This window comes from Silurus aristotelis (genome assembly GCF_946808225.1).
Source record: "Silurus aristotelis genome assembly, chromosome: 16".
In the NCBI taxonomy this organism is placed as follows: Eukaryota; Metazoa; Chordata; class Actinopteri; order Siluriformes; family Siluridae; genus Silurus; species Silurus aristotelis.
Genome location: NC_139589.1, coordinates 11,097,844 through 11,123,684, shown reverse-complemented (window position 1 = coordinate 11,123,684; position 25,841 = coordinate 11,097,844). Strand labels below are relative to the sequence as shown.

The 25,841-nt window shown below is 36.8% G+C and overlaps 1 protein-coding gene and 1 long non-coding RNA gene across 2 annotated transcripts in view; one reads left to right on the top strand and one right to left on the bottom strand.

The window, feature by feature from the left end:
- Window positions 1-25,841, bottom strand: part of LOC310739272 (transmembrane protein 132D) — a 168,975-nt gene that overhangs the window by 128,464 nt on the left and 14,670 nt on the right. The window lies entirely within an intron of this gene.
- On the top strand, window positions 13,427-19,513 carry LOC310739427. Its single transcript, XR_014537399.1, has 3 exons — window positions 13,427-15,484; window positions 15,669-15,793; window positions 16,423-19,513. It is a non-coding gene; the product is annotated as an uncharacterized lncRNA (long non-coding RNA).

Genomic DNA, 25,841 nt, shown 5'->3' with positions numbered 1-25,841 from the left:
TCTTTCAGAAACCAAAAAAAAAAACAAAAAAACAACACAAAGTGGAAAGTTTCATAAAAGGAAATTTGTATTTGATATTAATGTTATCAAATGCAGAATAAAACAAATATTAATATTAATAAAATTACACTTGCAACTATGACAGAGCAAACTTAATACATTTTCAAAACACTACAAATAAGAGGTGGTGTAATATAATCCATAAAAAAACATTTTGAAAATACAGTATATGTTTGCAGATTGTTTAATTTAATCCTGAAGCTCCTTGCTAGCACAACAGCTCTATCATCAGGAAATCATGAGTTCAATTCAAAATAGGTTCCACAGACATGCTTTGTACAGAGGCAGGAGTCAAAATTGGCCATTTCTGGGAATGCCCTCCTTCCTCTAAATCATGGGTGTCAAACTCTGGGTGTCTGAGGTAATTATATTTGGCCCGCGAGACAATACCAAATTACTACTAGAGCTGGCCCGCCGGTATTATACAGCGCATTCACTGCTAATACTACGAATCCCATAATGCTCTGCTGTCTTCCCATAATGCTCTGCTGTTTTCGCATGCCAATCAGGACAGGACCCAGAAACGCTCTCTCCTCTGTGACAGTAGTCATGATGAACATCTTCGCTCGATACTGAGGATTTCTTCAGCTCAGAGCTTGAGCCCAGACATTGATGAACTAGCATCCAAGAAAAGATGCCAGGTATCTGGCTTGGGCACATCAGATTAGACCAGTGTGCAATAATTAACGTTTTCTTTATGCACTTTTTCTTGCTACAAGGCATGGGTTTCAATGGTTGATTGATTTATTATTATTTTATTTGTAAAATTAATAGCCAGTGGAAAAAGTTTATTTTGGTATTTAAATCAGAAGGCTGCAAATAGAAAAGAGGCATACAATTTCTATTTAAATTTTATTTATTTAATAAATGAATGCCATTGATGTGTTTTTTCATTTGAAATTCGATTTTGCATGTCTCCACTATTAAATTATATATTGTATGGTAATAAGCGATGCTTGTTCCATATTCAATGTTAAAGCAAAACTTGTTTGGGTCCATATTAAAAGGTTAATTTGTTTAATGTTGGCCCGCGACTTTGTTCAGGTTTTACATTTTGGCTCACTGAGTATTTGAGTTTGAGTTTACTGAGTAAACTTTTCAATAAATACTGAGTTTGGCCCGCGATTTCGTCCCAGTTTTTAATTTTGGCCCACTGTGAATTTGGGTTTGACACCCCTGCTCTAAATTGTCAATCATAGTGGCACTAGCCAATTGTATGTAAGCTTGTGTATGTGGAAGAAGGAATATAGCAAGTTTTTTTCTTTGAGCATCTTAAATGAAAAGGTGAATGGATTGACATGCCTTCGATAAAGCATGTTAGCCTTCATCTTTATCACTTGGTAGCTGTTTTATTATAGGGAAGTGGCAAGTAATCGAAATGGAAAAGCATTGTAAAAAAAAAGTTGAGGGAAATCAGCATTTTGCCAATGCTGGCTGCAAGAGAAATCAAAATGTCAGAAGAGAAGAAGAGAAGCAAAATGCCAGCCACTGAGAAGGCGTGAATAGTAACAGTGCAGTTTGGAGAATCCTGAGACAAATCTTTTGAGTGAGGGTGAAGACATTACCCCAAACTGAAACATTGTTAGGATATGAAAGGGAAATGAAAAATTCCAACATCCAGAGGCAAACCCAAGTGACAGACGTGTCTCAGAAAATGAATTAGCCACAGCTTTATATTCGAACATGGGAAAAAATATAATAAACGTAACATCATTTATCCTGTAGACATGAAAACCTCAGGATGGAATTGTGCTGTTATTATGGAGGACATTTAAATATTCAATGTAACACAAAATAAAATCGCCCACAGCAAAAAAAAAAAAAAAAGGAGCACAAACAGAAGCCCAATTAAATCTGTCCCAATTAAATCTCAGTGGTAATTGGTTTTTTAGGCGCAGTGTTAAAAACACATCTTTATCCAACAGATCCTGGTTAATTTAATTGAATAGGAACACCTGCTAGAGGTTTTTGGGTTGGGAGATTTGGTGTTCATGCTCGACTGCAAAAGCAATGCTCTGATTCTGTTTAGTCAACTAAAGCAACTGGTTGTTGCTCTAAAGCCTACATGAGGTCATTCCGTCATTCCCTGGCTTCATCATTCCTTTCCTCAAGCTGACTGATGACAAGAACCTAGGCTGCTGGGGATAAAACAAGTGTTCCACTGGAAGTACATCTGGGACTGACATAGGATTTCGTCCAACTGCCTGTTGAGCTTAAATAGGTTTTGATGTGATGCACGTGTGTGTGTGTGTGTGTGTGTGTGTGTGTGTGTGTGTGTGTTTGTGTGTGTGTGTGTGTGTGTACACTTACCACACACACAAGCAAAGTAACTATTAATTAGTCTCGAACACAATGTAGAAACGTCAGTCCTATCTGTGATCTGTCCTTTTATTCATTTATTTTATTTCTATACCACATTTTAGATAAGCTTTTATGTTTCATACTACTTAAATCTGGTAAAAAGAAATAACGACAGGAAATTTGTTAATCCTAGAATTACTATTTAGAAGTTTATACTTGCTTCCACCTGCAGGAGGGACCGTAAGGGACGGTGCTGTGAGGATTGGGCAGCAGTCGAAGGCCTGAATTACGGATAAGTGGGAGAAAATGAATGAATGAATGAAAGTTTATACTTGCAACACAGGCATCTCCTAGAACCAGAATTAATAGTAGATAGAAGCAATCTCAACAAAACAGCAGGTATAAACTGCAGCCCTGTGGCAGTTTGTAATAACATCACTTCCAATCTAAAAATTTAGAGCAATGCATTTCCACTACTAATAGACAAAAAAAGAGTGAAAACAGGATCTGGTGAAAATGAGTTGTCAAACAAAAGTAAAAACATAAAGTTTTTTTTTCTTTAACATAAATAAAACCATTCTACAATAACTCTCAAGAACCAAGAGACGTAGCTGAACACTAAGCTTCTTGATGTAAAAATATAATTTGTGATTTATTTATTTTTTTGCAGCTAGTCATGATGTATGACAATTACCCTTTGGTAAAGAATGTCTTACATCCTGTAGAGGAAGATATTTTCTTCACTTTCATACAAAGACACTTCATACAGCACTCTCTTTATTTTATCCCATGCTGTATAACCAAATGAAACCCTGTCCATTTCACTAAGAAATAGACGTTTGAAGTGATGTATCAAAGTGATAAGTGACTTCAAATAAACATGCAGTAAACAAAGTATTTTGTAACGTTAAATGAGTTTTGCTGTATATACAAGAATTATCATTAGATCAGTCAACATACAGACATGGTAGCTTATTAAATATATGAGTAAAAATATATCAATCATTTGGCACACTGCTGGGTAGCTTACGAGAAACAAAGGTGTATTTGTTATTTCTTTTCCTATTTTCTAATCTAAAAAAATGATATAATAATGCTTTCCAGCATTCCACTTATAAAGTAATTCAAATGCAGCTTGAAAAGCAACATGTTCATTTTGTACTAAAATGTTCTCTAAGTAGAAGCGTACGTGTGCATTTTGAAGACATTCCCATCTTTGTGATTTATACTGAGAGCACTTATTCTATGCAAATCGGCCAGTAATTACCACGCTAATTACCCCTCCTGCAATATTAACTAACAAAAGTGTCTGGAAATATGATCCTGAAAAAATAAGAACAATTAATGGACGTTTTTGTTTGATCTTTTGCCTGTAAAAAAAAAATTATTTTATATATATATATATATATATATATATATATATATATATATATATATATATATATATATATATATATATATACATACTGTATATTAGGGCTGTTGAAATTAATGTGTTAATTAACGCATTAACACAAATTGATTTTAACAGCACAAATTTTATTAATGCACAATTAATGCAGCGCACATTTCTGTTTGACCATTTTTATTACAAATATTAATTAATAAATAATAGAAGCTACAAAGGCGACATCCTTTCTTTACTCAGATATTTAAAAAAATTATAATAAACTTTACCAAATTAATAATTGTAATCACTAGACACTGCCTTTCCAGACAATTCAAATATTGAACTTTCCTCAGCCGAGCTTACCCACAACAAAGTGAAAGCAACCGGTATCAGAACATCATTTTAAAGGAGCTACGTACGATATTTAACAATACAACCAACAACAAATAACAATAAGACAACCACAAAAACCATTTTCATATAATAATTAATATTAAAGAATAATTTCCAGAGTGTACAATAATCAAATACGTATAAAACAATGAATAAAAAAGGGAGAGATTTTGGGTGTTAAGAAGTTAATATATTTATATTATAATGGTAATTTTTTTTTTAAGGTTTAAGGTACATTTAGAACTGATACAATTTTTTATTTATTAACCCACAATAAATTTCCATTTTTTTAGCATTTTTATTAAAAAATATAACTATTAAATATAGGGGGAGTGGTGGCTCCAGCGGTTAAGGCGCTGGGTTGCCAATCGGAAGGTCTGGGGTTCAAGCCCCGGTATCGCCAAGCTGCCACTCTTGGGCCCTTGAGCAAGGCCCTTAACCCTCTATGCTCCGGGGGTCCCTTACGGGGGAAATGTCAAGGTCCGTGACGTGGGGCCGCCTTCCCGTGGGCTCACCACCTGCAGGAGGGGCCGTAAGGGATGGTGCTGTGAGGATTGGGCAGCAGGCGGGGGCCTGCTTAGACTGCTGCCCCCGCGACCCGAATTACGGATAAGCGGGAGAAAATGAATGAATGAATGAACTATTAAATATAAAAAAGGCAAAATTAAAACCTTTAACTTAACACACATTTTTTCACAAAATCCTTTCTTTACACAGATAAAAAAAAATTATAAACTCCACAGAAAAATTATTATTAATTGTTTTAATGATGTGCTAAGTCTTAAATGAACCTTCAAAATCCACCATGATGCACACATCCTGCAATTAAAACCGTACATGTGGAAACCTAGCAAAATCCCATATGGTGTAATGATGATTTACGTAATTTAAAACACCTTAATTACTTTAAAACATTTATAAGCATTCATGTTCTATGCTGAGTATCTGCTAAACACGGAGCACAGTGTTTCCCATGGATCATTATTACTGACGCACTACCCGCTAAACTCCTTAAATGCTCTGGACAGGTAACAACAAAGGCACTGCATAATGGGAAAAAATGGAGGAACGCGGAGAAAACAGCGAGGGGGGAGGAGAAGATTTAGGCCAAAGAAAACAGCAGAAAGTTTCAAAAGTTTCGAATCATTAAAAAATAAAATAAAAAGAAAACCCAGTACAGTGCGATTGCCATTTTTTTTTAAGTAATTTAAAATGGATTTTTATATTTTTATTTATATACAGTGCATTCAAAAAGTCCCACATAGTGGCGGCTTAGCACAGGTAGTGAAGCACGTTTTTAAAGCGGGCAATAAATACATGGATTTAGATCTTGGAAAATTTCAAGCAGCTTTTTCAGAGACATGAAAACCACATCGCGACACTGTGAAATATTTAATGAATAAATACATATGCGAGAATAATAATGTGTTTCGTTTAACAAATAGTTTTCCATAACCTACTCTACATGACCACTGCTTTTTGAACTGCGTACTCTATTAGTATTTTGATGTAATATGGAATTTAAATGCACAAAATGGGTTGTTATTCACTGTTATTCTTGTATGCAATTTTTTAGCAATACAATACTTTCTAAAAAGAAAAACAAATAACTTTTCTTATTCTCTCTCTCTTATTTAGTATTGCTGTTTAATAGAGAAAAGTACTTCTTATCTGCTTATTTGATGGAATAACCAATATAATACTCGATTACTAAAATAATTGATAGCAGCAGCCCTAGTCAGGTGTTCATAAAATGCTGCCTATTTCTTCTTTTATATACTGTAAATATAAATATGGTCAATTTCCTCCATAAATTAGTCTTCCCATATGAACTGTAGGCATAGTAGCCACAAAGGTGGAAGCACAAATTTGTAGAGAATATCTTTGTCTTCCGCTTAACTGAAACTAAGCAGCCCCCAAACATGTTCCAGCATGACAATAAAATTTTCAAAAAGCACCTATGGGGAGATTATTATGTAATAAATATTCCCACGTGGTTAGTGTATAATCAGTTAATAGTGCCAAACCATGTACTTTTAGAGATATCATGACTAAACTGTCATCGCCCACTTTTCCACACTCTGCTCTATAGGCTTCTCTGTTACACTGCACTCACTATTTAAAGCTGCAACGTGTAAAACGCAATTTGTTTAAACAGCAAATAATTAGCACTAAATCATGTGTATTTTTAGACAAACACATACATAATTATGTGTATAGTATAACATGAAAACACAAAAACACAAAAATCCAGTAATATATGTAATAATAATAATATTGTTGAAATAATACATAATTTTAAGCTATTTCAGCTGGGGTTTCTTGCAGAAACAAATTGTAATCTTTTTTGATTGTGTCAATGTGGTCAATGAACCAGTATTACTATCCTGATTAAGTCACAATTATTAACTCATTTATTCTTTTTGACAGCAATTTTACAATGGTTTATTTCTGTATCTGTGTTTAAACAGCTGTAAATTTGCAACTACATATGTACCATACTTGCTTTGTGCTAGATCAAGTTGTGTCGAGCCGTGTCATGTTGTGTTTCTCATTAATATGACACTGGACAATGAACAACTGCGATTAAATTATTGAACATTTTAAATTATGCTCTTGTAGCAAAACCTGGCAGTGATCCTTTATGTTTATGCCATTTGTCTTTTAATAAATTCCATTGTAAATGACATCAACTTCTTACAAGAATTACAAAAATACAGCACCAGCCAGCACATTAGCACTAGAATCCATAAACACATGTACTTTCTTTAGTAACTTTTATTAGAAATGGACAATTTTAATGGGAATGTTCAAGAATAAAAAAAATGAATGTGAAATCTACTGGTACGCATTTCTGTAGCTCATCTATATCAGTGCTTCAGTGTTCATATTTCAGAGACACACGTTTGTGAATTGTGGGATTCTGGCAACGAGGCAGGCGATTAAAACGCCTGCATGACTTCAATAACCGCGACTCGAATAGCACTTAGTTACGGAGCACCGTTGAGGGAGCAGGAAAGAGGTGAGGCAATGGAGAGAGAACATTCTCTGCTCTCATAATAAATTAGATGAACCCTGGGTCTTAGTCTGCACCACAGCGAATTGAAGCTGCCTTTATTTCAGGGTTAATGCCCCCTCTGTCGCTTTAACTCTACTCAAAGGTGGATAACAGCATCCATCAGCTTCCTCGGCCCCTGAAGTAACAGCAAGTAACACAGCAAAAAAGTTGAGGTGGATAATCACTGCTCAGTGCCTGCGGTTTTGCTGAGAAAAAGCTTTTCGGCCAGAACTGCCCCTGTCTTTATTACGAGTCATAAAACAAGGAGCTGCCTCATAAAGTGTCTCTGATCGCTATATAGCGTTCTCTGAAAAGCTGTCTCTTGATGGAACATCAATCCAACATGAGCTATTGGGGACAAGCCCCTGAGGTCACTGTGCAGGCAGGCGTCCGGTAATATTACCATCAAACATTTTCAAACAAACCAGCATACTTTTAACCGTCAAGACAGAGTGAACATTTGCAAGTTTTTTACCTTCAAAAATTCAAACAACTTAACTGTTCAGAACTGACAAATGATTCAAATGACAGGAAAACAAGCATTTCTATCATTTCAAATTTAAGGTAGCACATGAAACTTTATTAATAATAATAATTAGCTCTGCAGTTGGGAAATGAATTCCGGCTTCCTGTGCAACTCTGACTCACATGCATGTGCGATATAGTGTAGGCAATCGAACTTTAATTGTATGTTTACTCATGTTGATTTATTTACATTTACATTTATTTATTTATTTTTTATTCATTAATTATTTAAATTAATTAATTCAGAAACTGTAAATATTTTCTATTCACCATAACACAGTGGCAGGTGGTCAGGGTCAGCAAAGCCTTCTCTGCTGGCCTAAACACTATCAGAAGCACTGACTTACATTTACAACCTAAATCCTAATATTTGTTCCATGAAATTGCTTTAATTTATTTCCAACAGTTTATTCTCTTCATTTCGTAGCGTTTCTCTTGGCTGCACTGCTTCCAGTACGGGAATGTGGTTGTTAGATTTTTTGTCCAATCAGATTTCAGCCTCTATGTGCTGCCATGTGATTGACATTGGCCATGTCAATCTAATCTGCCCAGGGCCTTCAAGGTCATTACTGCTGGCGTTTTGACCATGGTCTCCTTAAAAATTAGCTCTGTTTCTTTAACCAATCAGATTTTTTATTTACCTCACAGCATCAGCATTTTTCCATCCTCTGATTGGTTGGTCAGAGGGAAACTGTTACAGCCAATTTTGACTGGCAAAACACGTCTGTAACTCTGCACACATTAATACATCTGCGTTAGACTTTTTTATGCCTACAGAGGAAAAAGAATTAATTTGGTCTCGGACATACTTAAAAATGCATTTTCAAGAAAAGCTAGACAACGTGAAGAGAGCTCGGCCAACCCCGAAGCTAGCTAGCTTGTCTTAGACCAGGAAAGGGTTTGTATGCCACTTCCAGGCCAATGAATACGATCGGTACCACTGGGTTACAGCCTCTGAGGAGCACTGTATTTCTGGTGAGTAGGTTGTATTTTATTTACATTTTTATGTTTTTGTCATGTTATTAGACAAATATTGGTTCTGAACTGCTCCAGATGATGTAGGTGGCACAGTTGCAGTTGTAGTGTAGAGGTTTGGAGCTTGCTTTATTAAAATGGTATTCACCCTCCATATGCGAAATGCTTCTCTCTCTGTAATGCCACATGTTGTTATATTGCGTTTTTGTATAGTATTGATGGTTTCTATAATTGCAATGTGATAGCAGTGGATAAGTAGTGGATTAAGTCCTCACTGAAGGCCCAGGTACCAAATGCACTCCCGCCACTGCCATAACATACACCCCAAACCTATTCAATCAAGCCTAATAATTATTTCATAATTACAAACTATTTCAGAATTATTTCGATTTAGGGCCTATTTCAGATTATGAGAGTATGATGCAAAGGAAAAAATAATTTAATATCCAAATACTTTTACAGTGAGGAGACACACCGTAAGAAATGTCAGAAGGTATACACTATCCAAAGGTGTGCTGTTTCAATAAAGTTTCATAATTTCAAAGTGTTCAATCAAATTTGCTGCTCTCATTCCATTTAAAATGCATTTCATTGATTCTAATAAATCTATGTTATTTTATTATTGATGTGTTAACTCTCTGATTCCTATCTAGTGCAATGACAAAAATTGGTTCTGTGGTTATGTAGTGGCAAAAAATAATGAGCATTCAAAAAACCTTCAGTAGAAAATTGACCTAATGCTATTCCTTGAGGGTAAATAAATTTTACTTTAGTGTGTGATACTCCGTAGTGTGAAAACAAACAGACAAAAACATCAAGTGCTCCATGGTGCCATTTTTAACAACTAGGTATGAGAAGGGATAGAAATAGCACATAAAAAAATATAATAAAGACTTTACGTAACTTTTATTGGCTTTACACATTCTCTTGGGTATACAGGGGAAAATGTGGATTTTTCTTCTGTACTTCTGTGTTTTACAGTGGAGAAAAAAGGTTTCGTTGTAAAACAGATACGGTTCAATTGATCATGCTAATAACATAAATATATACAATATATACACCTAGGAGGTCACATTTAGTACTTATAAGGTTAAGAAAAAATTGCTGGATGTGATGTAAGTACATGTAAGTTTTAATCAGATGCTCTAAAGTCTAACTATTATGTCATTAAGCTTTAATATTCTACACCCAATATCAGTGGGGTTTTTTTGGATTAAACAAAATATACATGCAAATGAAAAAAACAGACAAATGCTCTACTTGTTATTGAAATCAGAGGCGTTATAATAATATCAAATGCAGCCTGCTGGGTACAAGCACGCTTTATGATGCAGACACGTCCCTGGAGGGCTGCAATTAAGTATTTATTTGACGTATATTAATGTTTTAATGTTCAGTTCGCCGTCTGTTGGAGAATACTGAAGAAATCCGACTGTCATAAAGCAGCAGTGGTCCCACATCACACCGTTTTATCAGCTTATTTTTTTTCTTGCTACAATATTTAACGGATAAATGCGATCATTCCATCAAAGCCCTATTTTACTGTCAGGCGCTCAGACAAGCCACATTTCACATAAATACATTTGCTCATTTGCACCGTGAGACACGGCGAGATGTTTAGTCGTCAGTCTTCTCCAGGCAGGAGAGTCTACTGAAGGGGGGTGATGCAGAGATGAGTAATTGAGTGGGTGTACAATTGGCGCTACAAAAACAGCAAAAGACATCCAAATGGTTTGAAAATGACAGCCTGTTATCAGGTAATATCTCAGCCCACGATAGGCTTGCTTTATTCTTTATTCCATGTCTCTCGGGGGGGGAGAGGGAGGAGGAACCGACAAAGGATTGAGCATCTCGCTGCCTTCAATGAACAAAAATCAAAGGTCATGCTTACAGTAGGACATGGAAGCATGAGCGGAGATGACAGTGTAGATATTAAAATCAGTCTGTACTCGTAGCATGCTTACACAAACACTGTTTATTCTGTTTAAATGGAGCTCTAGCTGGTTCTCCCCTCTGCGATTCTTGAGACACGTTGGATCATAGCAATCACACTCTGGTTCAAAAGAATCTGAGCACAATTTGTTGCAAAGAAAGAACCAAATGACAGAGCTATAGAGCTGCAGAAGTGCCATATGAGGATTCAGGACATTTGGACAAACAAGCTATAAAGGAAGGCAAATACTGGATGTGATACAAAAAATGCTTTTAATTACTTTATATAATGATCTAATCATTTGTAAATACTTGCTCCATGTGCTCTATATTTAGGTGATTTTTGTTCTGCAGTCTTCTGTCTTTCTCTATGAAACCCTACAACCGAGTATATGCCTGTTAGAAAGGGTCCCCAAAAGAACACTTTTTAAAATCAAAGAACCCCCTAATAATCCAAGAAACTCTTAGAGAACCACTAAATAACTTTTTTCTTTCTCTGAAAACAACTAAAGGGTCAATAGTTAGTTAGTCATTACATAGACTTATATAAAAAAAAAACAACACTTTTTTGAATAAAGTGGTGTAGACAGACTAATAAGAATCCAGAATTTCAACAATGCTGTCATTTAAAAACAATGTTGCTATTAAAAGAAAATATTTTCATCATCATAACCATGAAATTTGCTCTGAAAATGCCTCTTCTTAAGTGCCTTCTCTAAACTCGTCTCAGAGCCATGTCCTGGCGGCACCAGAATGGATGTGATGGCGTCGTGGTGCCACGGAGGAGGATTTGTTGTCACAAACAGAGCGTGTGCTGGATGTAAATTCAGCAGTAAACACTCCCTCGCTAATGCAAGCTGCGGGAGCTGAACAGAGGCTTCACAGTTCACGGCTCAGTAACGACTATGCTTCTGACAGCTCCAAGCGTTCACTACCTCCTGAGTGGACTATGTGCAGTACGTCTTCCTCTGCACAAAATACACACATACAGTGTAGACTATTTTCTGTCTGTTATAAGTATCAGAAAGTGATTTTCTTTTTTCTCTACAGATCAGTTTAGGCACCATTGTAAGCGCAAATGCAAATTTATTAACTTTTATTTATCAAAACTTGTTAATACTGCACACAGTCAGATTAAACACTTGGGCAAGTCTGTCAAATGAATAAAATCAAGTAAAAAGCAAAATGAAAGTACACAGACACATCCTTATGTGATTCTGCCTTTAAATGTACATTTGTACACAGTGTGTGGCTTGTAAGGACCTTTTACTGACACAAGCAGCAAATTTATGGTATTAATTATATAATTAATTAAATTATTATAAAAAAAAAAATAAAAAAATATATATATATTTTAGTACTAGTGCATGCGTGTTTTGGGACTTGTAGAAACTGATTCCAAATGAGTAATCTAAGCAGAGTGGGCATCATAGAAGCTGTTATTTATGCTTTTTTATATTTCCTATGTTTAACTGACACATGATAACTTGATAACTGGATACACTATATGAACAAACTGTTACCACAAAGTTGGAGGCACACAATTGTATAGGATGTCTATAATGCAGTAGCATTATATTTTCCTAGGAACTAGGAGACCCAAACCTGTTCCAGCATGGCAATGCCCCTGTGCAAAAAAGAAGCTCCGTAAAGATATGCTTTACATGGGTTAGAGTGAAGAATTTTGAATAGGCTGCTATAAAGCTCTGACCTTAACCCTATTGTATTAATTTGGGGTGAATTGAAACAGTGACTGCACCCCAGGCCTCCTCACCCAACATCAGTAACTGAATTAACTAACAAACTTTAGGCTAAACAAGCATAAATCTTTACACCCACAATTCAAAATCTAGTAGAACATCTTCCCTGCTCATTATAAGAGCAGATGAAGACTAAATATGGAATGAGATGTTCAAAAACACAAACGAATCTTATTGTCTTGTAACCACAAACTTTTGTCCATATGGTGAGAATTAGATCCGTGTTGGCTCTAACAGGGTTTTACTGGAAAACTGACTGCCAGCAACAATGCATTGGATAAGGGTTGTTACTTCAGTCACCTAGTAAGGTCAGTATACTTCTTCACTCACCTAGCCAGCATTTGCATGGTTGCTGTTTGCTGCAGTTGCAGCAGACTTGGTTGTTGTTGTGTTCAAGATGCTTTATCAGGTTACATGTATTGTAGAAAAAAACAATGTAGTTCCTTTATTTGCTATTTTTTACAGAGCACAGTTTGCAGTCTGCTTGGCTTTGATTGTCATCATTAATCATGAGATACGTCCAGATCGCTGTCATTTCGTGCCGTCTGTTCATTAGCGCAACAACGCACATTAGTCTTACGTTACACAATATCGCCCGGTATCAGCTGTCCTTATTGGAGTAGAAGTAAACAAGCATGGTACCAATCCGGTAACTGATAGCAGTATCAGTAGTAAATAATCTCTGTGTACACCTGAATCTAAACCTAGCCTAAACCTTAGTAACTAAGTGGAAACCTAAGGCTCTTAATTTTAAAAAAGTCTGCAACTTTTCTCATAAGGACTAGCCAAATGTCTTTAAGCACTTTCAGATCCACAGCTACAGTCACACTTCCCCCCATCAGCGACAGTCAATATTTACAGGACGCCAGACGAGCAAGCCAGCAGCCAAAGTCGACCCTTTGCAAGCACCGGCTGTCGGACTAATTGGGTACATTTGTCTTTCATTTAGAGCTGATTGGAGTCCAGGAACAGATCCAGCTGGCCAACGTCGACGTCATCGTGCCAGCACAGAAAAGCCGGCGAACACTCGTTGTGCCAGGAGCTCTCCTATTCTTACAATCATAAACCCTTTTTTCATTTTTTATTCTTTTTTTTTCATTCACACGCTGATCACTCAAAAAGAAACAGAGCAGTAAGTTAGCCTGCAGCTAAATAGGCTCAGCTAAATCGTCACATCTCCGCTAGATAAGCTTTTTTAGCTCTTTTCAAGCATGAAAATGATGAGTTCTTCATTCCTAGGCTTCCAAATCGCAATAACAATGTTTTACTATGTCAATTATTTAAGTCATAAACAACTGTGTGAAGCTTTTAGAGTTACTGGTACTACACCCAAGTCATTATCTATAAAAGAACATCCACAAGTGTTGTATTCCTCTTATACCAGAGCACATTTGTCAAAAATAACAATTTACATTTTCTTCCATGTATATCTACATTAAAATAGTGTGGAATGTTAGTTAGAAACAAGTTAGTTCATGGTTTTTTATTGAACTAACTATTATAACAAGAATAAACAAGTCATTATAGACAAATTGAGAAACTGCAAACTGGTCTGTCAAAAAGTTACTGCTTTGCCTCTGTCTATTGAAAATTCCTTCTATAAATGTTCATTAATTCTTCTGAAAAAACACATCATAAAGGGCACTGTAAGATAATTCAAGTAAGAATGCTTTCTTATAACCGTAGTTAATTGTACACATAGTTAAGACAACAAATTACTTTTAGTTTCATTTGAAAACTTAAAGGAGTTCAATATCAAAAACTTTTTATGACATCTGGAATTGAACAGAAATTAACCTGGATATCCTATTTTAAAGCGAAAAATCTTCTAAAGAAATCATATCATAATCAACACGTGATTTGTTGTACTACTATACAAGAAGCTGTTACAAAAAAAACTCATCAACACTTTAACAGAATTCAGCGGTGCTGGGGTATAATCATATAATCCTAATTAACATGTACAAATGGGGTTATCACTTATTCATCTTCAGTGAGGGGTTTATTTTAATTAGGGTCACTGTGCACAACTGCGTTATGTATTTAATATTCGCTGATTATGTGCAAATACAGATCTAATGAAGCAAAAAGTGATGGCAATTAAACAGCCACGGTAATTACGAGAATTATATGCCTTCATCTCAGGCCTGCAGGATCACAGTGTGAACATCATTGATATAATTGACCCTTATTATTAGGAAACTAATGTCACGTCTTTGGCTGAAGGGGTTTCTGAGTAAGAGACAATAAGTAATAGCAGTTCAATTATTAGCATTTAAATCTTTTTTGTTGGTCTGAGGTTCTGTGGTAAAAAAAAGGAGCGCTGCTGAGACGCGACGCGACAAAGGCGTTTTGCATCTTTTTGAGCACAAACACTGGGAAAATACTGCTACAGATTGAAAGGAATGGTGTAATTATGAATAAATTACTTTTCTGCACAATACATGAACTCTGAATGTGATACCTTTAATAAGTTTTGCATAAAAAGAGAACACTTTTTTAAGTTGCATTCTGTTTTTTTGCTGTTTTCTTTCTGTCTTTACAGAACTACAGCTAACATGAACTGAGAGGCCTAATAGAAAACTATATGGCCATTTTATCACATACAAAAGTAGATAAAAGTAGAACACTTGATCATAGAATTCATATGTGCTTTTTTAACATCTCATTCCATATTTAGTCCCCATTTGCTGTGATAACCTCCACTCTTCTGGGAAGATGCTCCACTAGATTTTAGAGAGTGCTTGTGGAGATATGGGCTCATTCAGTCACAAGGATTTTAGTAAAATCAGGTATTGATATAGGTTAATGTAGGTACTGTTGAGGTCTGGGGTTGAAGTCAGTTTTAAAATTCGATTTTTAAGGAGTTCAATAGGGTTGGGGTCATTCAAGAGCTTTCACTCCAACCCATGTAAGGCATATCTTCATGAAGCAGGCTTTGTGCACAGGGGCATTGTCATGCTGAAACAGGTTTGGGTTTTCTGGCTTAGATGTAAGGAAAATGTAATACTACAGCATCCAAAGACATTCTATACAGATATGTGCCTCAAACTTTGTTGTTTCAGTTTGAGGAAGAACCACATATTGTCAGTACTATGTGACTAGATGAGTAAGGACCCAAATGCAGGATGCCACAGGAGAAAGATGAAAACAGGTTTTAATATAAAAAGTGGAGCAAAGGGCCAAAGGCAAAAACACAATCCAAAAACAGTCCAGGGTCAAGGCACAGGCAAACAGGGCAATACAGGGAAGACAAAACCAAAAACCAAAACAGTCCAAAAAATCCATAAACCAGCAAACAGAACAATACAGGGCAGAGCATAACACAAACCAAAAATACAGTCCAAACCAGGTAACTAGGGAGGCAGAACAGGGTCAGAAACAGTGTCAGAAACCAGGGCAGGCAGGGTGGCAAGAGTAATCTCAGGGGCTAGGAAGCCTATAAAATAATCCGGCCCCAGGATAAATTCTTGGTTGTCCTTAAATACCAGGAGGCGCGGGAAAAACAGCAAGATGGCCGCCGACCCGGACGTGCGCGCTGCAAAACCGGAAGTGCTCGCAGTGTGCCCGGGAGATCGGGAGATCCTGACACATATGGCTAGAAAATTCAGGTGTCCCATAGTGTATATTAGTCTGTGTTAAATTGAGCACTCATTAAGTTAGCTTTCACTGAATAAGCATTTAAACTTTACATTTTAACTCTTATGTCTTTCAGAAATGCATATTAATGGTGAAAAAAAATTTTTATATCACTTGTTGGCATTCTAGTTACATATTAGCTAAACAAAATAAAAATATCGCAAATAAATTAGCTAGGAATAAAATAAATATTTTAGTTTTTATTTTAATACCAGGATTTATTTTCTGTTTAGTTTGGGTTTTGACCTTTGTCTTTCATAACCAAAGTCTCCTGTGTTGACTGGGTCTCAGCTTTAAAGCTTCAGAGAACACAGTGTAAATATATTCAAAAATGGAGTACATGAAACCAAATGTCTGTGTTCAATTACAGATCATAACCAAAGATCAAGCATTTTCCTTCATACAATTAAACCCTCTGCTCCAAAACCGGGTTTGTGGGCATGGGCTAATATTTTAGTCATTAGTCTGAGACTCTTCCTACAACTTTACTCAAGCAACTACAATTAGAATGCAGTTGTAGTTACCGTTTAACTGTTCCTGCTAATTTAGCTTTAACTCAGTAGTGTTTACATCAGCTTTCAGTCACTAAAGCTGTCTGATTTTCTTAGAAACTAATGACGGTTTTAATTAAATTGGTCTGGGTGGAGTTTAAACAAGCCTGATATTAGCCCCACCCTCTTTACATGTAAATAGCCTAGAGGTATTTCTACTTTATCTAGCGGTAGAAAATTATGTTATGTCTTTTTTATTACAAGCTAAACAATTATAATCTGTGGAATCTGTGATGTGTTGTTTTTTTTTTTTCTTCAGGCAAGTTTGGATGCCTGCCAGGCAGTTAGCACGCAGAAGCATGCGCTCTCATTCCCCTTCCGCCTGACAGGACCGGATAATCTATTTCAGATAGAAAGTATACAGCAAAGCATTCATCTCTCCATCAGTCCATCACCGCTCACAAGTCGATATCACAAGCAGCCCGAGACATGTTTATTAAAGATTTTTTTCCGTATACATGCGACAGAAATTGGCATGCTCAAAAAAAAAAAACTTCTGCACAGGTAATTAAGATAAAATGATTTGATTGTGCAAAGATGGAACCTCAACTGGGCCTTGTACTGCTCTGATTAGACGCCAGCAAATGCATGCTCCAAGATTCGAGACGATATTCCCGTTTTTAATTACACACATGAGCAGCCGCTTAACTACCACCACTGACTCATCTGCATGATTGAAATATAATTACCATGTGATTAAAACATGGCTCTGTTTGGTCTGCTAGTGCAATTGTTTTCTCTTTTCCTGCTGCTTTGTTGGTCTGTTTTTTTTTTTTGTCACAGGCCCGAGAACTATTAAAGCTTTAGAATAAATATCCACAAACAAATTGCACTTCCTCTAGTTCAGAATTGAAGATCTGCTAGTAAAAAGGATGCTTTTTCCATTCTATTAAAATTATTGACCTTTTAAAATAACCAACATACTAGAGATGCACCAAGATGACCTACTAAGGGTTACTCTGCATGCACGTTATTAAAAAAAAAGTGTTTCCAGCTAAATTTTTCTCTAGGCATTTTTTTTATATACTAACACAACTTTTCTGACAAGGTAATAAAGCAGACAAAAATCCCAAACACACTTTTCAGCTTTCACACGTTCCACTTCTTTGGATTTTGGATTGCTGGATGAAGGATAGCAATCCAAAATTTTAAGTGGCCTGCTATAGAGCTCTGAACTCACTCCAATGGCAGTTCCACTCCAACCGATGAAAACCATATCTCCATGGAGCTGGCTTTGTGCAGAGAGGTATTGTCATGTTGGAACAGGTTCAGGTCTCCTAGTTCAAGGTAGGGAAAATATAATGCTACCAAATTGAGAAATGTCATATACGATTGTGTAACTCTACAACTGGTAACAGTTAGCTTGGAAAAGTCGAGTGTCCCAACAATTTGATCCATATTATGATAGAACTGCTGATTTTGCTGTTCTACACCATCTAATCACTATCTGATCCTGGCCATAGCCTCTGTGGTTAAAATTATGTTTAAACAATTATTTGGAATAGTATAAATTATTTAAAAGTATTCCTCAATACACACCGGTAAACACATCAAAATGACAACCTGTCTTCTAGTGACATAGACACAGAGATCTGAATTGGATTGGATTTGCTAATTTTATTTTGAAAAATGGTTGAGTCTGAAAAATCAAGTATATTTTGTAAAAATAAAATAGTCAGGGCATGATAAAATATTAATAGACAATGAATTGGTATGAAGCCAAGTTACTGTTACCACCCCAGTGATTATTTTCCCTATAACAGCAAATCTTTAAGTGTTTTATTTCACTTTATTCATTATTAATATTAACTGCTCCCAAGTTATGAATCCAATGTTCCACAATGTAACATTCTGGAACATCTATGAGACAAGTTAGTTCCTGCTATCGCTTAGGCTGTAGTCATTTATAACGTATTAATGGCCTCTCTCTCTCTCTCTCTCTCTCTCTCTCTCTCTCTCTCTCTCTCTCTCTCTCTCGTGTGAAGCTAATATGACAAATAAAATGCAGCTTGTCATCCATTTATGTGGAAAATTAACCCAAAAAAAAAGTTGTGAATGAACTAACTCATAAGAGTGAATGAAAAAAAAAAATATGCTGCTGTTACAGAAAACACCATCTGACCAATCAGAATCCAAAATATAACAGTGTTGCTTATAAAGGATTTCAACTTTCAGATGATGCATAATAAAATATACATGAAATAAAGGTTCTAATCTCAATAATTCATCCAATATTGCCTAATTTCAAACTTTCTATTTATCATGCTGTTGTTCTCCCAAACTTCAGTCTGCTGTCAAAAAACAGTCCTGAGTGCTTATAATGTTGGACCGTTTCCATTACTTTTCAATAAATATATTTTGCAGGATCACAGCCAGAGAAATGCACAATTACTGATTATAGAAGCTACAATAATCGAGTAAACCATCACAGTTATAAAGTACTGGATTATAGCAGACCAGTTGGCTGCAGGCCACTGAAATGAAACAGTAAATTGATCAAGGGGATACATCAGATATAGAAAAAAACAAGATATAAAAAAATTATAGTAATAAAAATAGGCTTTTCACAATCTTTACATGAACACTACATTTTCTCTGTTTACTCTATGTTGGTATTTGATTGCCAGGAATAGTTCAATAGCAGGACTAAGATTGTTAAAGGAGAGTGATGCATATTCTTGCACAAATAATACAAGTGACCAACACAATAGACCACAGCACTATTACTTTCTATTCATTTTCCACAACAGTGTTCTGACAGTAGTGCAGCTTAAAATCTCAAAAACAATAAAACCATTTTTAGACAACAATAGAAGGGAAATGTATTTATCAGAAATCACACAATGAAAAGAAAAACAGTAAGTAGCTGCAACTATATTATTTTAATTTATAATATTCAATTTTGCACTAATATTAACATACATAATAAGTAACCCAGCCATTAGGGGGGCACAAGCCAGTGTACTCTTAGTGCCGGTCCCAAGCCCGGGTAAATGGGGAGGGTTGCGTTAGGAAGGGCATCCAGCGTAAAACATGTGCCAAATCAAATATGCGGATCACAAATGAGAATTTCATACCGGATCGGTCGAGGCCCGGGTTAACAACGACCGCCACAGGTATCGTTAGCCGACAGGGTACCGGTGGAAATTGGGCTACTGTTGGCCGAAGGAGGAGAAGGAGAGGAGGAAGGCGTCTACAGAGACGGCAGGAAAAGGAGCAGTGTAGGAGAGTAGAGGTTCGGGTTGGTACTTTAAATGTTGGTACTATGACGGGTAAAGGGAGAGAGATAGCTGATATGATGGAGAGGAGAAAGGTAGATGTGTTGTGTGTTCAGGAGACCAAGTGGAAAGGGAGTAAGGCCAGGAACATTGGAGGTGGGTTTAAACTGTTTTATCATGGTGTGGATGGGAAGAGAAATGGTGTAGGGGTGATTCTGAAGGAAGCGTACAGTAAGAGTGTAGTGGAGGTGAAGAGAGTTTCTGATAGGGTGATGATCGTGAAGGTGGAAGTTGAAGGGATGATGATAAATGTCATCAGTGCCTATGCTCCACAAGTTGGCTGTGAGATGGAGGAGAAAGAAAGATTCTGGAGTGAATTAGATGAAGTGGTAGATGGTGTACCTAGGAAAGAACGATTGGTGATTGGGGCAGACTTTAATGGGCATGTAGGTGAAGGGAACAGAGGTGATGAGGAGGTGATGGGTAGGTATGGTTTTAAGGAGAGGAATGTGGAAGGGCAGATGGTGGTAGATTTTGCTAAAAGGATGGAAATGGCAGTGGTGAACACGTATTTTAAGAAGAAGGAGGATCATAGGGTGACGTATAAGAGTGGAGGAAGGTGCACACAGGTGGATTATCTTCTGTGTAGGAGATGCAACCTGAAGGAGATTGGAGACTGTAAGGTGTTGGCGGGGGACAGTGTAGCTAGACAGCATCGGATGGTGGTCTGTAGGATGGTTTTGGAGGCGAAGAAGAAGAGGAGGAAAGTAAGGTTTGAAAGAAGAATAAGATGGTGGAAACTGAAGGAGGAAGAGTGTAGTGTGAGGTTCAGGGAAGAGGTCAGACAGGGGCTTGGTGGTGGTGAAGAGGTGCCGGATGATTGGGCAACTACTGCAGGAGTGATGAGGGAGGCAGCTAGAAAAGTACTTGGTGTGACATCTGGAAATAGAAAGCAAGACAAGGAGACGTGGTGGTGGAATGAGGAAGTGCAGGAGAGCATTAGGGGAAATAGGTTGGCAAAACAGAAGTGGGATCGACAGAGTGATGAGAAAAGTAGGCAGGAGTACAAGGAGATGCGGCAGCAGGTTAAAAGGGATGTGGCGAAAGCCAAGGAAAAGGCATATGAGGAACTGTATAAGAGGTTGGACACTAAGGAAGGAGAAAAGGATTTATACCAATTGGCCAAGCAGAGGGACCGAGCTGGGAAGGATGTACTGCAAGTTAGAGCAATAAAGAATGGAGAGGGAAATGTGTTGACTAGTGAGGAGAGTGTGTTGAGAAGATGGAGGGAGTATTTTGAGCAGCTGATGAATGAGGAAAATCAGAGAGAGAGAAGGTTGGAGGATGTGGAGTTGGTGAAGCAGGATGTAGATAGGATTAGTAAGGAGGAAGTGAGAGCAGCGATTAAGAGGATGAAGAATGGAAAGTCGGTTGGACCAGATGACATACCGGTAGAAGCGTGGAGATGTTTAGGAGAGATGGCAGTGGAGTTTTTAACCAGATTGTTTAACAGGATTCTGGAAGGGGAGAGGATGCCTGAGGAATGGAGAAGGAGTGTGCTGGTACCGATCTTTAAGCATAAGGGAGATGTGCAGACCTGCAGTAACTACAGGGGAATTAAGTTGATCAGTCACACCATGAAGTTATGGGAAAGAGTAGTGGAAGCCAGGCTGAGAGAAGAGGTGACCATCTGTGAGCAACAGTATGGTTTCATGCCGAGGAAGAGCACCACAGATGCCTTATTTGCTTTGAGGATGTTGATGGAGAAGTATAGAGAAGGACAGAAGGAGCTGCATTGTGTATTTGTGGATTTAGAGAAAGCGTACGACAGGGTGCCGAGAGAGGAGTTGTGGTATTGTATGAGGAAGTCAGGTGTGTCAGAGAAGTATGTGAGGGTGGTGCAGGACATGTATGAGGACAGTGTGACGGCAGTAAAGTGTGCAGTAGGTACGACAGACTGGTTCAGGGTGAAGGTTGGACTGCATCAAGGATCGGCCCTGAGCCCTTTCCTGTTTGCAGTGGTGATGGACAGGTTGACGGACGAGGTCAGACAGGAGTCTCCCTGGACTATGATGTTTGCAGATGATATTGTGATTTGTGGTGAGAGTAGAGAGCAGGTTGAGAAGAGCCTGGAGAGGTGGAGATATGCGCTGGAGAGAAGGGGAATGAAAGTCAGTAGGAGTAAGACAGAGTACATGTGTGTGAATGAGAGGGAGGGCAGTGGAGTGATGCGGTTGCAGGGAGAAGAGGTGAAGAAGGTGGAGGAGTTCAGGTACCTGGGGTCAACAGTGCAAAGTAATGGAGAGTGTGTTATGGAAGTAAAGAAAAGAGTGCAGGCAGGGTGGAGTGGGTGGAGAAGAGTGACAGGAGTGATTTGTGATAGAAGAGTATCTGCAAGAATGAAAGGGAAAGTTTATAGGACTGTGGTGAGACCTGCGATGTTGTATGGATTAGAGACAGTGGCATTGAGTAAAAGACAGGAGGTGGAGCTGGAGGTAGCAGAGCTGAAGATGTTGAGGTTTTCGTTGGGAGTGACGAGGATGGACAAGATTAGAAATGAGTTTATTAGAGGCACAGCACATGTAGGATGTTTTGGTGACAAGGTGAGGGAGGCGAGATTGAGATGGTTTGGACATGTGCAGAGAAGGGACATGAATTATATTGGTAGAAAAATGCTGAAGATGGAGCCACCAGGTAGGAGGAAAAGAGGAAGGATAAGGAGGAGGTTCATGGATGTGGTGAGGGAAGACATGCAGGTAGTTGGTGTAAAAGAGGCAGATATAGAGGACAGGGTGGTATGGAGACGGATGATCCGCTGTGGCGACCCCTAATGGGAGCAGCCGAAAGAAGAAGAAGAAGATTAACATACATAATAAGTACTCAGATATGGGAAGTAGCGAAGCACAAATACTTTGTTACTGTATGTAAGTAAATTTTTCTGGTATCAGTACTTTATTTTACTATTTATTTTCTAGACATGGTCTACTTTTTACTTAATTACATGTCAGAGCCTATACTTCTTTACCTTAACTTGAAGGAAAAAGTGTAGTCAGCACTTTACACATGTTTGTACAGAATGGTGCAAAAGTCAACATTTTGTATTGGCAAGACCACTCAGTAATTATTTTCAATTATTTGGTAAACCAGAAACTGTATAGTTCATTAATGTCATTTCAGATAAATAGCCATGTAGTACTTATAGAGATGGCAAAAGTACACACATCCTTCACTCAAGTAGAAGTCACTAATGACATTGACATTAATGAACTATACAATGACATTAATGAACTATACAGTGTTTGGGTTAACAAATAATTGAAAATGATTACTGAATGGTCTTGCCAATACAAAATGTTGACTTTTGCACCATTCTGTACAAACATGTTTAACTGTTGAAGTTTTCTATTAAGTGATTTATATTAAAATAATTGTTAAGATTCTCCAATCTCACTGCTTCTTAACAATCAAAAATACACAAGGCACATGCTGTTTGATGAAAATGATCAACTTGGTGGTTTTGTGATGTATTATTTATTTGTAGAATTGAGCATGCTCTTGCACTTGTTTTTGTTTGTATATCTGCCCGAGACATTTTTCAATGAACTCAGTTGGTTCCGTTTGCCTAAGCTATAAGGAAATTAAAGTAACTCCGTTTCTTCCTTTCATTCCCTATGAGTGTGTTAGTAAATGTGTGTGCATAGTGACCTATCTTATCCAGTCTAAATCCTCACATCACACACAGTGTTATCGGGATAAGATTCAAACACATGGCTTTACTTTTAAAATAATATTGCAGTTTGAAACATAAGTTTGCTTATAAGCTTTTTCGAAAACATTCTCTTTAAAATGCAGTTGATGTAGGAGGTGTAAATGTGCAGTAAATGTCTAATATAAAGCCTAATATAAAACTTTAATAGTGCAACAGTTAATCATCACATATAAACTTTTTGAGTATTTAACTTACACATAATTTAGATACAATTTCTCATTGTTCAGACTGAAGGAGTGGTTTATTAAATGGCGTAAACAAGCTTCTGCAAATTTATTTCCTGGCCTTCAGTCTTATTAAATTACTCACACAATGTGACTTTCAGGCTGCAGGTGATAAATTAATCTATTAGCATTTACTCTGTAGAACCTGTTAGTAAATCACCTTGCACAGTTTTGTGGATGTTAATCAAGTTTACATGTTTTTACACACAGCAATTATTTAAGTAAATCAGATTCTGAGATGGGAAGCCAAATTCTAATCACACAGAACAATGGGATGTTTTTGCAAATGTGGAATATTGAAAATACACCTCATAAATATAATTTTTCTTTTTTTCTGTTTACATTCTCCTGAGTATTGAAGCATGAAAGTGCCCCTGTTACACGACAGGAGCAAAAACAAAAGTTTTTTTTTTTTTTTTACAAAATGCTCCACAGCTCTAATTGGATCAGTCTTACAATTCCCAATTTGTCAAGATGTTAGGTTTTGCGCTCTAATTAAAACTTTCAATTGTGTTAATGACCTGTTTGGTGCAGACTTACACTTCACAAAGTGCCTTTTGTATACAGTGTTAAATGTTAGCATGGCCTTTCAAAAGAATAAGAAAAATATCCATTCTCCATTTTAACCACTCAATAAAAGAAAAGTCATTCCTCCTGTATCTCCATACAGAGGGACCTTAAATTCCTCAGAGACATCCCGTCACCTTCGTCCTTTCATTCTCCTCTCTATCTGTCTGATTCATTTCAGTGGACACTGTAAGTCGTTTCCAGCCCAAGAGAGCCCACGTCACTGGCTAACAGAGCAAATCAGGTGTGAGGTTTGGCCTAAATCAGACCACAAGGCTCTGAGTATCATTATGAAGACTAGTAGAAGATTATTTCATTCTAAACATTCCAAACAAGAAGTCTAACATCAAGTCTAACCACTGAGCTACTATTTCATATGACAGCCTACAGTACAAAGTCACTGGTGACTTTTCAGTGTTTACAATAACTTTAGTACAATGTGCTAACTTTTAATGTAAAGTAGACAGAGCTGATCTCAGATAACCGTAAACTAAAATTAACTAAATAAAAAAGTAGACAAAAGCTCCACTGTCACCGAACTGATTAATAACGTGCAGCACTGCTTGTTTAAAATAAACTATGTATAAGTGGTGGACAGTAATGAAATAATGTAATTCCATACTGTACTTAAGTAGCTTTTTTACGTACCTGTAATCACTGAAGCATTTTTTTTTTTGAGACTTTTACTTTAACTTTACTACATTTTAAAGTAAAAATCGTACTTTTTACTCAACTGCATATTGTTAAATCAGTTTTTATTTATGAGTGGATAAACATTTTACTGGTCAAACCACCAATCAGTGTAAAGCACGTGTTCAAACTTGTTCATCAAACTTGTTTTGATTGCCATTTAGTGGTTTCTACTTATCACCAACATACAGTTTATCATCCGTACAACAGCAAGCAGAACATTTTGAGAGTAATAAATGATGGAAGAAACTACTGACTCTAACTTGCCACAACACCAGTGACCTTATTAACATGATTTTTTTAAGTTGTTGAAAAAAAGCCAATGCTGATTTTAATAGATATGAATCAGTGTTTGACTCAGTAATATAATTATATTAATAGACTGGTGTTCTAAGAGTAACATTAGAGTCTTTTTTAACAGAAATTGAATTTATTAAGAAAGATAAAAAATATTATAATAGGACAATATAGCCATACTAAATCGTAGTACTTTGGATACTTAAGTACATTTTATCTAAGTGAAAGTTTAAAGGAAGAACTTTTACTTTTACTAGAGTATTATTTTACTGAGTGTATCTCGACTTTAACATGCTTTGTGTAAGTCCAAAACTGCTATAAATCTATGGGCACCAAAAGTTTACAATTTGCATCGTACCTCTTATGAAATCAGCTCCACTACTAATTTTGGCATTATGACATTATTTATTACATGTATTGGGTTTTGTGATTGGAGTTCGCTAATCAAATATACATTTGTTTTGACATTTTCAGAATGTCTAGAATATTTTT